Source organism: Triticum dicoccoides, chromosome 3B, assembly GCF_002162155.2.
Source record: "Triticum dicoccoides isolate Atlit2015 ecotype Zavitan chromosome 3B, WEW_v2.0, whole genome shotgun sequence".
In the NCBI taxonomy this organism is placed as follows: Eukaryota; Viridiplantae; Streptophyta; class Magnoliopsida; order Poales; family Poaceae; genus Triticum; species Triticum dicoccoides.
The window spans coordinates 406,969,040-406,985,599 of NC_041385.1; positions in this window are offsets into that span (position 1 = coordinate 406,969,040).

Sequence of the window (16,560 nt, forward strand, 5' to 3'; positions counted from 1 at the left end):
AGAGGGCTGCGCCAGGGGAGAGGTGAAGCTCCCATGCGCCTCCCCACTATATATAGGGGTGGAGGGGGCTGGTTTCTTGCTCTCCAAGTCCATTGGGGCGTTGGCAAAGGTGGGAGGAAAGAAATCCCATCATTTCCTTCCCCACCGATTGTTATCCCCCCTTTTTAGGGATCTTGATCTTATCCCTTCGGGATATGATCTTATTCCTTCTAAGGGGGGATCTTGGTGCACCTTGACCAGGGGTGTGGGGCCTTGCCCCCACTACCCACATTCATGTGGGTCCCCCCATGCAGGTGGGCCCCACTCCGGAACCTTCTAGAACCTTCCCGGTACAATACCGAAAAATCCCAAACATTTTTCGGTGGCCAAAATAGGACTTTCCATATATAAATCTTTACCTCTGGACCATTCCGGAACTCCTCGTGACATCTGGGATCTCATCCGGGACTCCGAACAACATTCGGTAACTGCACACTAATTCCCATAACAACTCTAGCGTCACCGAACCTTAAGTGTGTAGACCCTACGGGTTCGGGAATCATGCAGACATGACCAAGACAGCTCTCTGGCCAATAACCAATAGCGGGATCTGGATACCCCTGTTGGCTCCCACATATTCCACGATGATCTCATCGGATGAACCACGTTGTCAAGGATTCAAGCAATCCCGTATACAATTCCCTTTGTCAATCAGTATGTTACTTGCCCGAGATTCGATCGTCGGTATCCCAATACCTCGTTTAATCTCGTTACCGGAAAGTCACTTTACTCGTTCCTTAATGCATGATCCCGCGACTAACTACTTAGTCACATTGAGCTCATTATGATGATGCATTACCGAGTGGGCCCAGAGATACCTCTCTGTCACACGGAGTGAAAAATCCCAGTCTCGATTCGTGCCAACCCAACAGACACTTTTGGAGATACCCGTAGTGCACCTTTATAGCCACCCAGTTACGTTGTGACGTTTGGCACACCCAAAGCATTCCTACGGTATCCGGGAGTTGCACAATCTCATGGTCTAAGGAAATGATACTTGGCATTAGAAAAGCTTTTAGCAAACGAACTACAGGATCTTGTGCTATGCTTAGGATTGGGTCTTGTCCATCACAACATTCTCCTAATGATGTGATCCCGTTATCAATGACATCCAATGTCTATTGTCAGGAAACCATAACCATCTACTGGTCAACGAGCTAGTCAACTAGAGGCTCACTAGGGACATGTTGTGGTCTATGTATTCACACATGTATTACGGTTTCCAGTTAATACAATTATAGCATGAACAATAGACAATTATCATGAACAAGGAAATATAATAATAACCATTTTATTATTGCCTCTGGGGCATATTTCCAACAACGAGTAGCTCCTGCGACCGTCGCTGGCTGAGGACGGCGTCGCACCACCACCCGAGGCCGCCGCCTCTGCTCCGGAGCCCCCAGCGTGCGACGGAGCAGGCAAATCCTTGTCGCCACCTTCCTCGGTGGCCGCGCGACATGCCGACGACCCCCTCTGGTGGCGACGAGGTAGAGGAGAAGGGGGAGGGAGGCCGGTGGTAGGCCAGGGTTGCGCCACCCGAGTCGCCCCTGTGGGAGCGACGCGGGGGCCAAGGGTTTCCAATTTTGCACACAGGTGGGCTGGAGTTTTGGCATTTCTAGTTACATGATGAATACAAAAGGAAATAAATGATAAGGCTAGTTCTTCAGTTTCTACTAGTAGAGGCTCTATAAGAGAGCGCGAGAATTGTCGTGAGTTTCAATGGTTCACCACCTCCAAACAATCATCTTCCATTACCATTCGCGAAAGACCTTGGAGTTTAGCGAAAATCACCCCATCTCTTAGAGTTGTAGCATGGGCAGTAAGCGGTCAATGATGTTAGGATAGGGCTTACTCCAGGCAGCAATGAATGTAGTAGGTGTTTTTGCTGGACCTCCTGCTCCACTCTTGCTTTCAACACATGAGACACTCGCATCGGTATTGAATTTCACCCAGTCCTGCTCGGGCGGCTTCCAACCAAAGCCATGAAGGGTCTTGGTTTGTTCCACCGGAAGCTCCAACAATGCTAAAGTCTCTCTAATCCACTTCAAAGACTGAACCCGATCCATACTTACTCTATCATCTCTGATATTGTTCCTTGACGTCCATATTGCCCACATGATGATAACAATCTTGGCCCAATCTACCTCTGCTATCCGTGCGTCGCACATGATATCCTTCTGCTAGGTACTTAGGTGTAGCTTTGGTAACTTGACTTCCAGCCAAAATCTTGCTTCACACCAAAACGTTTGTGCATGAGAGCACCTAAGCAGGGCATGCGTAATGTCCTCATCCGCCCCAAGAACACCTTGCATCAATCCGTGTTTGCTATGTGCCGATTCCTGAGTGTCAACTCCATAGGGAGAATACCTCAAATAACACATCACCAGGACACATGCACATTGGGAGGGACCTTGAGCTTCCATAGCCTTGTCCATGATTGTTTACCATTCTTTTAAGTTTCTGTAATCATCCCTTCCACTAGAGCCAAATGCTCATTGTGAGTCATTAGAGCAAGGTACGCGGATTTCATAATATATGCACTGACTTCTCGTGAGCCCAAGCCTAGAAATCATCTCCACTTCCTTGACGAAGAGGTATGTTTAGAATAGCATCAACATCAGGAGTACTACAATTTTCCTTCACTAAATCAGCTTTCCATGTCCAATTTTCACTATCTATTAAGTTAGAAACTGTATGAAGTGATGCTTGACCAATCTACGTCGATGGGACAGCCGTCTACCTGCCCATATGCTCAGTAAAGACCCACCCCAACCCTCTTCAGCAGCCCTGTCTCCAACACTGCTCTTCCCGCAATGACAACTCGCCACATAGAAGAAGCATTGCGGGGAAAAATGGCATGCATGAAATCTTCCAATGGGAAATAACGCCCCTTAAGCACCCATGAGCAAAGCGAGTTCAGACTTGTGGTCAACATCAATCCATGCTTGCCCAATAGTGCAATGTCGAAGTGCTCTAGATCTCGAAACTCAAATCTTCCTCTGGTTTTTGGAAGTACAAGAGACTTCCAATCAATCTAATGCATGGATCGCCGATTGATCGAGCTACTCCACCAAAATTTTGCCATCAGCGAGGAGATGCTTTTATACACTTTTTTCGTCAACTTAAAGCAACTCATAGTAAAAGTTGGGACTGCTTGAGCTTTTGACTTGATCAAAACTTCCCTATTCGCGCAAGAAACCAAATTCTGTGTTCCACTATTCATCTTTGATCCCACCCTCTCTTTGATGAAATCAAAAGTTCCTGATGTGATTCTTCCTACTGCTGCCGGGAGGCCTAAATATCTTCCAGTAAAGGCCTCGACTACAATACCAGTTTCTCCTTTCAGCAATGTTCTGACTGGATGAGGTGTGCTCGGATTGAAGAAAATGGAGCTCTTCTCCTTATTCACATATTGGACCGCCATAAATCCACAGAATATTATTCAATCGGATAGCACTCTCCACCTTATCTTGCAAAAAAATAAGGCTATCTTCTGCAAACAATAGATGATTAATCCAAGGTGAACTGGTACTCACTCTAATACCTTTATCCACGTTGACTTCGCCAAGCTTGTTTAACTAGTGTTCATAACGCAATATAGTTGGGACCATTCAAATGCAGCGAAATTGTACTGCTATCCCTCTCTGTCACACATACTCCCTTGCATATGTAGGATAATCTCGGACATCATCACACCTTCATGATAAGTTGATCCTAACTAGTGTTCACATGCATTAATTTAATTTCAAGAACAAAATAAAGCAGCAACTTACAAACATCAAATGATCCATTCTAATATAGATGTTTTGGACCGTAACTATGTGCACCTACTGTAGTTCTACAAAAAATTTCATCCCTTCTTGATAAAAGATAAAATTACCTCTTCGTTCCGCTCCCTAACACTTGTAATCGTGGTAGCATGTGAAGCAACTCTTTTGGTCCTATTTGTTTTGAAAATGTATCAAGTGGTACACTGCCAGCCCTACGAATTGGTGAAGTGGTTTAGTACCTTTTTTTCTTCAGGGTTTAGCCACGTTCCCTTAAAAACATGACCTTTTGTAAATATTGTTTCACTTTTTGTCTGCATGAAATAGCAGTGCTGAAAGTGCTAGTTATCGACTAGAGGGGGGGGGGGTGAATAGGCGATTTTTATGGAAGTCTTCAAAACATGAGGTCTTTGAAGACAAACAAGCAATTGAACCTATATGATATGCAGCGGAAGATAAACTACACTAGACATGCCATATTCAAGTAAGCAATATAGTGAAAGCACGAAGACTAATAGCAGCTAGGTAGTACGGATCAGAATGGAAGATAGGATGAAGCCAAATAGGTAATTGTCTTCGCACAGTGAAGTCAAACAGATCATGCAAGCAAGCAATGACTTCACGAAGACAAACTGAAATGTAAAGAAGGAAAGGAATAGAACCAGTAGCTTGGAGAAGACAAGGATTTGGTAGACCAGTTCTAGTGTGACAACTGTAAGTTTGGTTGGGGAGGCTGAGATTGAACTCAGAAGACTGTGTCTTCACCTTATTCCCCTTGAGCTGAGGACACCCAGTCCTCGCCCAATCACTCTGGCAAGTCTTCAATGTAGACTTCCAAACCTTCATAGGCTCCATTCACTGGCGACCCACAATGACTCTTGGATCCTCAGAACGTGACGGTTAACCGGCTGGAGGATGCACAATCTTCAAGTGTAACAAGTCTTCAGGTCACGTGGATAGAAAACTTTAGTGATGCCTAATACTCTTTGGCTCTCGGTGTTTTGGGCTTTGTCCTCGGAAGGATATCTCTCTCAAAATCTCCGGAGGTGGGTTGCTCTCAAACGACAAAAGTCATGCAATAACTCTGAGCATCCACAAATTTATGGTGTAGGGGGTGGGCTATTTATAGCCAGGAGGCAACCCGACATGATATGTCTGAAATGACCCTGGGTCACTAAGGAACCAATACGTGTCGAACGGTCGGATTTCAAACACACGCGGCAGCTTGGCTTGGGCTACAAGCAAAGCTGACTCATCCAACTCTGGATAAGATTTGCCCTCATTGTCTTTGCTCGAAGACATAGGATTTTGGTTGAGCATCACTTCAGTCATCTGACTTTGTTCACTTGGACCCCACTTAACAGTTTGGTGGTTCCTATGACTCAATAAAAAAGAAAAGGAAACTATGGAAGAAACTATGTCTTCGTGCTCCATAGTCTTCAAGTGAATGTCTTCACATGTCATTATCTTCAACGTGTATGTCTTCACGAACCACCATTGTCTTCAATGTCTTCATACATTTTTAGGGGTCATCTCTGGTAGGTAAACCGAATTAATGAGGGACTACTATTGGTATCAAAACCGGCGGATCTCGGGTAGGGGGTCCCGAACTGTGCATCTAAGGCTAATGGTAACATGAGGCGGGGGACACGATGTTTACCCAGGTTCGGGCCCTCTCTATGGAGGTAATACCCTACTTCCTGCTTGATTGATCTTGATGATATGAGTATTACAAGAGTTGATCTACCACGAGATCGTAGAGGCTAAACCCTAGAAGCTAGCCTATAACTATGATTGTTGTTCTACGGACTAAACGCTCCGGTTTATATAGAGACTGGAGGGGTTAGGGTTACACAGAGTCGGTTACAGAGAAGGGAATCTACATATCTGAATTGCCAAGCTTGCCTTCCATGCAAAGGAGAGTCCCACGTGGACACGGGACGAAGTCTTCAATCTTGTATCTTCATAGTCCAACAGTGCGGCATAAGCATATAGTCCAGCCATCCGAGGACCCCCTAACCCAGGACTCCCTCAGTAGCCCCCGAACCAGGCTTCAATGACGATGAGTCCGACGCGCATATTGTCTTTGTCATTGCAAGGCGGGTTCTTCTCCAAATTCTCTAGAGTACTTGTTGTAACGAGCAGTGTCCGGCTTCCCATTTAATGTTGCACTCATCGGCTTCTGTACCTTAATAATGTCAGTCTCCACGCGTCGAGCGAATGTGAGAAGCTGGGGTGTTTTTACACTTGCCACCCTGACCATGTAAATAAATCGTCTATTAAAGAGACGGGGATCCTCATATCCAAACCATGCCATCTTCCCCAAGCAAGGATTCATCAGACTCTTGCCTTTTCCGGAGATGCGATATATTATTTCCTCCGTGGTTGGGCTTTTGTCTGGTGTTTTGCATTTTGTTCTTGTCTTGCATTTCATCTCATAGCATCATGCACATTGCATCGGCATCGTTTTCATAAAACTTGCATCCATCCGGGTTTCCCCGGTTCCCTCCATTGTCCGTTCTGAGCCCGACCACACTCGCACGCGCCCACGGCACCTCCGAAATATTATTTTATAAGTGGCATAAAATGTTCTCGGAATGGGTTGCAACTTGTCGTGCGGTCTTATTATAGTGTAGACAGGCCGCCTGCCAAGTTTCGTTGCATTCGGAGTTCGTTTGACTGCCCAACCGTTATATTTATAACCGCGAGATAGTCGGTTTAATCGTCGGACGTTTCGGTCTCCGAAATCGTCCCGGGCTGCATTTCTCCTCTCTCTCCTATCAGCCCAAGCCTCTCTCTCACACAGCCCACTAACCCCTTCTAGCCCACCTATCTAACCCCCTCCGCTCCGGACCGTTGGATCGAGATCCGATGTCCGAAAACGGAGCAAAACCCCTAACCCTAGACCACTGCCCATTTAAGAAGCCCCCCTTGCCATTTTTGAGTGCCCCTAGCCTTCCCCTACCCTCAGCTGCCGCATCCCCCTCGAAAACCGCGCCACCAGCCAGATCCATCCACCTCCTCCCTGTTTTCCGGCACCCTCCACCTCATCCTCGCCACATGGCGCCACCTGAGTGGTCGCGCCGCCACCCAGCATTGCTCGCCTCCAACCGGAGCTGGCCACGTCGCCCCTGCCTCCCTCCTCCACCTCGCGCGGCCCGCAGAGCCCGTCCGAGGCCCGCTCAGGCCCGAATCGCCGTTGTCCGGGCGCCCGCTCGCCTGCCGGCCCCGCAGCTCTGCTCGATGGGATCGAGAGAGATCCCGAGCGCCGCCGCCTCTCGCCTCCCGCCGGCGACCCGGCAGCCCCGCCGGAGCCAGCAGGTCAGCGCCCCGTGCCCCATCTCCTCCTTCCCTCTCCTTCCTGTCCCTCTTCCTCCTCGCCCTCTAATCCTCTCTCTCTCTCTCCCTTCGCAGGCCGCCATGGACGCCGACCGCGTCGAGGTCTCATCGCCCCGAGCTCGGCCTCGGGTCAGATCCGGCCGGAAACGGGGCCCCGCCTCCTCCCGTGGCTGGATCCGCCCGTCCCTGTCCTCTCCTCGCGCCCCGGCCTCCTCCTGGCGCTCGCCGCCGGCGCCGCCTCCGCTCGTCCTCGTCGGGCGAGGACGACACCGTCGCCTCCCTGTCGCGCCCCGCGTGGGCCTCCCCAGCTCCAGCCCAGCATCGCGAGGCCCAGCGCCTTCCAGCCGGCCCGCAACTCCCTCCAGGCCCAGCGCGCCCTCCTGCCAGCCTCCTCCATCGAGCCGGGCCAAGGCCCATGGTGAGCTGCCTCCAGCACCTCCTCACTGTTGGCCCAGTCCGCCTAGATTCGGCCCACATAGTGTTTTTTTTCTGTTCTGTGATTTTCCTAATTATCCGAGGATTTACAGATTTGCAGAAAAGTCCCTAGAGTTCATGCATTTAATAACTCATCAACCGTGCATCATATCAAAATGTTTTATATATGTAAAATGCTCAGAAAATTGTGTAGATTAATAATATGCCATTTTCATCCATGTTTAAAATGTTTAACATGTTGTTTGTGTTTATTTTGCTTAAATGCCATGCTAAAATGATTTATTTCATAACTAAATAACCGTAGCTCCGAATTTAATAAACTTTATATATAAATGGGGTGGAAAAATGCCTAGTTTAACATGGTTCACTTTATTTTCCTGTTTAACAACCTTAAAATGTGGTTTAGGACAGAACAGGACCGAATCTAAAGTATGCACATGGGGATTTTCCGGAATTGTTGTTTGTTGTTCCGGCCTCATTTAAACTTGTCTAGATAGGTAGTTTTTCATATGATTCACCCCTTGCCATGTTTAATAACATTTAATATTGTTGGGTACAAAACCGGGAGAGAACTAAATAATTGATGTGGTGTTTCGTCAATATGCAACTCGTTCCATATTGATCTCCACTTAACTTGTAGTATTGCTTGTTGCACTTTGCCATGCCATGCTCTTTTAACCGGACATGCATCATACTTAATTGTGCATCATGCCATGTTTATGTGATGGTTGTTTACCATGTTGTTTGTTTCTTTCCGGTGTTGCTTCTTAGTTCCGGTAATGTTGCGATTGTGAGGATTCGTTCGACTACTTCCGCTTGTCTTCTTCATGGACTCGTTCTTCTTCCTAGCGGGATTTCAGGCAAGATGACCGCTACCCTGGATCTCACTACTATCATTGCTATGCTAGTTGCTTCGTCCTATCGCTATGCTGTGTTACCTATTACCTGTTTATCGAGCCATCCCATATTGCCATGAACCTCTAACCTTTGACACCCTTCCTAGCAAACCGTTGTTTGGCTATGTTACCGCTTTTGCTCAGCCCCTCTTATAGCGTTGTTAGTTGTAGGTGAAGTTGAAGATTTCTCCATGGTGGACAGGGTTTTGGTTGGGATATCACAATATCTCATATATTATTAATGCATCTATATACTTGGTAAAGGGTGGAAGACTCGGCCTTTTGCCTAGTGTTTTGTTCCACTCTTGCTGCCCTAGTTTTCGTCATACCGGTGTTATGTTCCCGGATTTTGCGTTCCTTACACGGTCGGGTGATTTATGGGACCCCCTTGACAGTTCGCTTTGAATAAAACTCCTCCAGCAAGGCCCAACCTTGGTTTTACCATTTGCCTCACCACCACCTATCTCTTTCCCTTGGGTCGGCCAACCCGAGGGTCATCTTTATTTTAGCCCCCCTGGGCCAGTGCTTGTCTTAGTGTTGGTCCAAACCGAGCCGCCTGCGGGGCCCCCTCGGGGCAACTCGAGGTCTGGTTTTACTCGTAGCCTGTCTCATCCGGTGTTGCCCTGAGAACGAGATATGTGCAGCTCCTATCGGGATTGTCGGCGCATCAGGCGGTCTTGCTGGTCTTGTTTTACCATTATCGAAATGTCTTGTAAACTGGGATTCCGAGTCTGATCGGGTCTTCCTGGGAGAAGGTCTATTCCTTCGTTGATCGCGAGAGCTTGTCATGGGCTAAGTTGGGACACCCCTGCAGGGTATAATCTTTCGAAAGCCGTGCCTACGGTTATTGGCAGATGGGAATTTGTTAATGTCCGGTTGTAGATAACTTGACACCAGATCGGATTTAAAACGCATCAACCGCGTGTGTAGCCGTGATGGTCTCTTCTCGGTGGAGTCCGGGAAGTGAACATGGTTTCTGGGTTATGTTTGACGTAAGTAGGAGTTCAGGATCACTTCTTGATCATTGCTAGCTTCACGACCGTTCCTTTTGCTCTCTTCTCGCTCTTGTTTGCGTATGTTAGCCACCATATATGCTTAGTCGCTGCTGCAGCCTCACCACTTTACCCCTTCCTTTCCCTTTAAGCTTTGCTAGTCTTGATACCCATGGTAATGGGATTGCTGAGTCCTCGTGGCTCACATATTACTACAACACCAGTTGCAGGTACAGGTTTATGCGATGATCATGACGCGAGAGCGATGCTTGCTTGCGTTGAGTTCTTCTTCTGCTTCTTCGATCAGGGGATAGGTTCCAGGTCGGCAGCCTGGGCTAGCAGGGTGGATGTCGTTTGAGTTTTTGTTTGTGATTCATCCGTAGTCGGATGATGCTCTGATGTATTGTGATGTTGTATTCGTGTGGCATTGTATGCCTCTTGTATGTATCCCCATCTATTATGTAATGTTGATGTTATGATATCCACCTTGCAAAAGCGTTTCAATATGCGGGTCTATCCTTGGTGGGACCTTCGAGTTCCTTTTGGATAGTGTCGCATATTGGGCGTGACAAGTTGGTAATCAGAGCCTCGACCGACCCTAGGAGCCCCCTTGATTGTTGGCCGTTGTTGAGTCTAGAAGAAAAAATATTTGGAGTCTTAGGATTATATATATCGGAGAGTAGGATTCTTTTTACTCCTCAGTCCCTTCGTCGCTCTGGTGAGGTCTCCTGATGTAGATGTTTTAACTATCCTCTTCTCAAATTTCACTAAATTTTTTTAGGATCATGCGGGTATCTTGGAATCGTTCCGATGGTTTTGTGACGAGAACATTGTTCTTGGTGCCTCCTGTCTATTTATGTGGCTTTTACCCGGGGAGTCGAGCTCTGAGGTGTTGTCGTCACAATTTTATCGTTGCAGTTCTGGAATACCTGAGTTTTTGCCTACATCGAAAATCTCTTTTATGCAGTTGTTGGTGAGATAACCTTGATAACCTAGTACTGGGGCGAGCTCGAAAGTATTGCCATAACTCGTATAACGGATGCTTTTCGAAGGTTGAGGTACACGATTTCCGAAGGTTTCTTGGTTATGTGTTGACGGATGGATACAGCTTGGATGTAGGTATTGTTAGTTTGGGTGAGATATATTGCTTCCCCTATATCCCCAACACCAGATTGCATAACCAGAAAGTTTCGGGAGTTTTATAGGTAGGAATTCAAGTATCTCTAGTTTTATCTTTCCAACAGACACATGATACGATATGGGATCTATCATATGTTTGTCTCCGGCTTATTCTGCAAGCCAAATCCTTTGTTTGTTTTATTTGTGGTATTCGAGTTGCTTCAAAGTCAAGTGTTGAATCCATACCTTTCTTAAATGGTGTTCTCATATTTCTATGGGAGTGCTAATCCTTTCGATCATCGAGATTGTCATGTCAATTCTTTCCAACCGGTGTGCTTCTTTTCAAGTGGATCCGATCATTTCAACATTCGCAAGATCACCTCTCAGTTTCCCAACGTTGTTCGTTTCATCCGTACCCAAGTTGCCTTTGCTTTCCCGCCCTCCCACCCCTTTTTCTTCAAGGACTCGGATTTCTTAATCATGTATCCTTTTATTTGTGGGAAGTCTCTTCGTTCTTTGCTTTCAATGTTCTTATCCGGTGATTTCCCATGAAGATGCTCAACAGTTTCAAGCTCATCATCCTTCATCGTTGTTTCTTCTCCGGTGAATCCAATCCAAGCTTTCAGTGTTGATCATATTCCTTTCCTCGTTTCAAATGTTTTTCCACGTCGGTGCACCTCTTAATTATTCACTTCTTCCTATTCATTTGTCCTGGAGTGCTGAAGATATTTCACAAGACTTGTGTTTCCATTCTCAATCCGTTCAAGATATTTCGAGATTATTATCTCATTCAAGTCATTTAATTCAACTGGTGCAATATCTCTTTAAATCATTTCCATCGATGGTTCTTTTGAGTGGGCCCATAACCCACAGGTTTTTCCCAGGATCTTACCTGACTCTTCTAATTTCCCCGGAGTTATTCTCAATTCTTTTCAGAGTTTGACGTAAGAATGAATTTTCATCAGTCATATTCCTTATCCTAGATCGCTTTCAAAATATTTTTCATTGTTGGCTGAACCTCTCTGCTTTTCATTCTCCCGGAGTATCTCAGTAATTTTGGTGATGTTTCCCGTCGTCTTTTGAAGATCGAAGAAGAGTTTTTCCTCTAAATCAAGTCAGTTCTTCCGAAGATTCATGGTTCTAGCTTGATGCCATCCTCTCATAATTGTTTTCGATTGTGAGAATTTTTTTCATCCATCTGGAGCAATTCAAGAGTCTTTTCAGATTGATTCTCCGTAGCCCATCATCTCAGAATTATTCATTCAAGCTTTCAGCTCTCGTTCTCTAAATCATACCGGTGCATCGTTCAAATATCCTCTAATCAGTTCATGGACTCTTCGTTCTCATGTATCTAAATTCCCTCAAGTATCTTCATTCGTTCTCTAATTCTTACCGGTGATTCACCCCTTTACTTCGTTCGTTTTCAATTCATACGGTGGTTCGTTCAAGATTTCTCTTCCTTCGTCATCGTATCAATTCATTCATTCATTCGTTCTTTTCAATCCCACCGGTGGTTCCATCTATACCTTCACAAGTTTGCGCTATATCTCTCTTAATCCATCCTTCCTACGGGAATAAGTAGTATGCCAAATCCGTTGCTTGTCATCAATTTAAATTGGTGAAGGATAGGCATGACATACATCTTATTCTTATTTTCCTCAAGGTGATTCAATTCCTTTCTTCCGGAGATTGTTCATGATGAAGTAATTCTCGGTTCTAGTGTTCATCTTTTCTTTTCTGGAGTTTGAAGTTTTCCGCAGTATCTCACCGCGAAACTCCATCTAAATCATCGCAAGGCTTCACCTTGTGTTCTCAACTTCTCTTTCTTTGTAATCATCCTTTGATTTTATTACTGCAGTTCTTCATGGAGGCTCTACATGGTGGTTTATCAAGGATTCCTTTCATCCTTCATTTGTTCTTCAAGATTTCTCTCGAAGTTATGATCTGCCAAGCTATACTCAAAAATAAACATGGTGCTCAACACATGTTTTGTTTTGAGGAGCTCAAGTATTCTTCTTCTTGCATTTCGAAGTGCAATTCTTTCTACCTTATCTTTTGAGATGGTGTTATATCATTCTTGACAATTTTCCCTTCATGCTTCATGATTTACATGTTGTTAAGAATGAGGTATTTTAAATCCATCAATCTCTTCGTTGGAGTTATCTTGGTATAGATTTCACCTAAAGCCTTCCCTAAGGAATGTTGCTATTGTGGTGCTTATCAATGATCCAAGTTTTCTCCTATCCTCTCGGCGAAAGCAGTTTTCATCTCTTCATTGATCTCAAGCAAGCAATTGTTTTTCGTTAGTGGCAGAATGTCACCTCATAGTCTTGACATGTTTTTCATAAGCCCACTACAAACTTATTCTTTTCGTTGTTGATTTTCCAACAACTCCGTTCAATCCTTCTTTGCAAGGATGCTTTCCAAATTCAATTGTGGTAGGAGTTGTCATTTCCTTCTCCGCCCCTTTATCCCAACAATCTAACTTCTATTCTTTCGTTCCGGAGGCATTGTGATGTTGCTCTTTTCACTCATCATCTCGAATTGTGAGGATTGTGTTCTTTTCTTTCTTATCCATTTAACCGGCGTGTCGTGTTTTCATTCGAGTTCTTCCATCTTATCATGTTTTGCCTCTCTGTTCAACCTGAGTGCTGTCTGAAATCCTTCTTACCCATTGTGCCATTCTTTCAATAGTTTCGGAGGCAGTGTGTTGTTGATTTCATCAAGTATCATCCCATCTTCTCAAGTTCATGTTCAATTTCTTCCATTTACAGTCGGAGTGCTGTCAAAATTATATCATTCTTATTCATTCTTATCTCGTTTCAACCAAAGTGGTTTCAATTCCTTCTTGTCCATTGTGCTCGTCATTCATGTCTTTGCAACCTTCAAGTTCTCGTAATGTTCCTTGTTCCTCTTTTCTAACGGATTGTTTGCACTCTCGTTCATCTCTCTTGTGCTCTTTCTTTCAATTTGTTCAACCTCTCAAGGTTCGCGGTTTCACTCATTGGTCGAAGAAGCAACTTAGTTTTACCTCTTATCTTCCTCTTCCTTTTCCCTCCGGTGCCATTCTAGATCTCGGGATGAGATCCTCTCGTAGTGGTGGAGTGTTGTAATGCCCCGGATACAACTTTCCATATTCATAACTCCAACTCTTGCCTTTTTCGGAGATGCGATATATTATTTCCTCCATGGTTGGGTTTTTGTCTGGTGTTTTGCATTTTGTTCTTGTCTTGCATTTCATCTCATAGCATCATGCGCATTGCATCGGCATCGTTTTCATAAAACTTGCATCCGTCCGGGTTTCCCCGGTTCTCTCTGTTGTCCGTTCTGAGCCCGACCACACTCGCACGCGCCCGCGGCACCTCTGAAATATTATTTTATAAGTGGCATAAAAATGTTCTCGGAATGGGTTGCAACTTGTCGTGCGGTCTTATTATAGTGTAGACAGGCCGCCTGCCAAGTTTCGTCGCATTCGGAGTTCGTTTGACTGCCCAACCGTTATATTTATAACCGCGAGATAGTCGATTTAATCGTCGGACGTTTCGATCTCCGAAATCGTCCCGGGCTGCATTTCTCCTCTCTCTCCTATCAGCCCAAGCCTCTCTCTCACACAGCCCACTAACCCCTTCTAGCCCACCTATCTACCCCCCTCTGCTCTGGACCGTTGGATCGAGATCCGATGTAAGAAAACGGAGCAAAACCCCTAACCCTAGACCACTACCTATTTAAGAAGCCCCCCTTGCCATTTTTGAGTGCCCCTAGCCTTCCCCTACCCTCAGCCGCCGCACCCCCCTCGAAAATCGTGCCACCAGCCAGATCCATCCACCTCCTCCCTATTTCCCGGCGCCCTCCACCTCATCCTCGCCATGTGGTGCCGCCTGAGTGGTCGCGCCGCCACCCAGCATTGCTCGCCTCCAACCGGAGCTGGCCACGTCGCCCCTGCCTCCCTCCTCCACCTCGCGCGGCCCGTAGAGCCCGTCCGAGGCCCGCTCAGGCCCGAATCGCCGCCGTCCGGGCGCCCGCTCGACTCCCGGCCCCGCAGCTCTGCTCGATGGGATCGAGAGAGATCCCGAGCGCCGCCACCTCTCGCCTCCCGCCGGTGACCCGGCAGCCCCGCTGGAGCCAGCAGGTCAGCGCCCCGCGCCCCATCTCCTCCTTCCCTCTCCTTCCTGTCCCTCTTCCTCCTCGCCCTCTCATCCTCTCTCTCTCTCCCTTCGCAGGCCACCATGGACGCCGACCCTGTCGAGGTCTCGTCGCCCCGAGCTCGGCCTCGGGTCAGATCCGGCCAGAAACGGGGCCCCGCCTCCTCCCGTGGCTGGATCCGCCCGTCCCTGTCCTCTCCTCGCGCCCCGGCCTCCTCCTGGCGCTCGCCGCCGGCGCCGCCTCCGCTCGTCCTCGTCGGGCGAGGACGACGCCCTCGCCTCCCCGTCGCGCCCCGCGTGGGCCTCCCCAGCTCCAGCCCAACATCGCGAGGCCCAGCGCCTTCCAGCCGGCCCGCAACTCCCTCCAGGCCCAGCGCGCCCTCCTGCCAGCCTCCTCCACCGAGCCGGGCCAAGGCCCATGCTGAGCTGCCTCCAGCGCCTCCTCTCTTTTGGCCTAGTCCGCCTAGATTCGGCCCACATAGTGTTTTTTTCTGTTATGTGATTTTCCTAATTATCCGAGGATTTACAGATTTGCAGAAAAGTCCCTAGAGTTCATGCATTTAATAACTCATCAACCGTGCATCATATCAAAATGTTTTATATATGTAAAATGCTCAGAAAATTGTGTAGATTAATAATATGCCATTTTCATCCATGTTTAAAATGTTTAACATGTTGTTTGTGTTTATTTTGCTTAAATGCCATGCTAAAATGATTTATTTCATAACTAAATAACCGTAGCTCCGAATTTAATAAACTTTATATGTAAATGGGGTGGAAAAATGCCTAGTTTAACATGGTTCACTTTATTTTCCTGTTTAACAACCTTAAAATGTGGTTTAGGACAGAACAGGACCGAATCTAAAATATGCACATGGGGATTTTCCGGAATTGTTGTTTGTTGTTCCGGCCTCATTTAAACTTGTCTAGATCCTTAGTTTTTCATATGCTTCACCCCTTGCCATGTTTAATAACATTTAATATTGTTGGGTAAAAAACCGAGAGAGAATGAAATAATTGATGTGGTGTTTCGTGAATATGCAACTCGTTGCATATTGATCTCCACTTAACTTGTAGTATTGCTTGTTGCACTTTGCCATGCCATGCTCTTTTAACCGGACATGCATCATACTTAATTGTGCATCATGCCATGTTTATGTGATGGTTGTTTACCATGTTGTTTGTTTCTTTCCTGTGTTGCTTCTTAGTTCCGGTAATGTTGCGATTGTGAGGATTCGTTCGACTACTTCCGCTTGTCTTCTTCATGGACTCGTTCTTCTTCCTAGCGGGATTTCAGGCAAGATGACCGCTTCCCTGGATCTCACTACTATCATTGCTATGCTAGTTGCTTCGTTCTATCGCTATGCTGTGTTACCTATTACCTATTTATCGAGCCATCCCATATTGCCATGAACCTCTAACCTTTGACACCCTTCCTAGCAAACCGTTGCTTGGCTATGTTACCGCTTTTGCTCAGCCCCTCTTATAGCGTTGTTAGTTGCAGGTGAAGTTGAAGATTTCTCCATGGTGGACAGGATTTTGGTTGGGATATCACAATATCTCATATATTATTAATGCATCTATATACTTGGTAAAGGGTGGAAGACTTGGCCTTTTGCCTAGTGTTTTGTTCCACTCTTGCTGCCCTAGTTTCCGTCATACGGGTGTTATGTTCCCGGATTTTGCGTTCCTTACGCGGTCGGGTGATTTATGGGACCCCCTTGATAGTTCGCTTTGAATAAAACTCCTCCAGCAAGGCCCAACCTTGGTTTTACCATTTGCCTCACCACCACCTATCTCTTTCCCTTGGGTCGGCCAACCCGAGGGT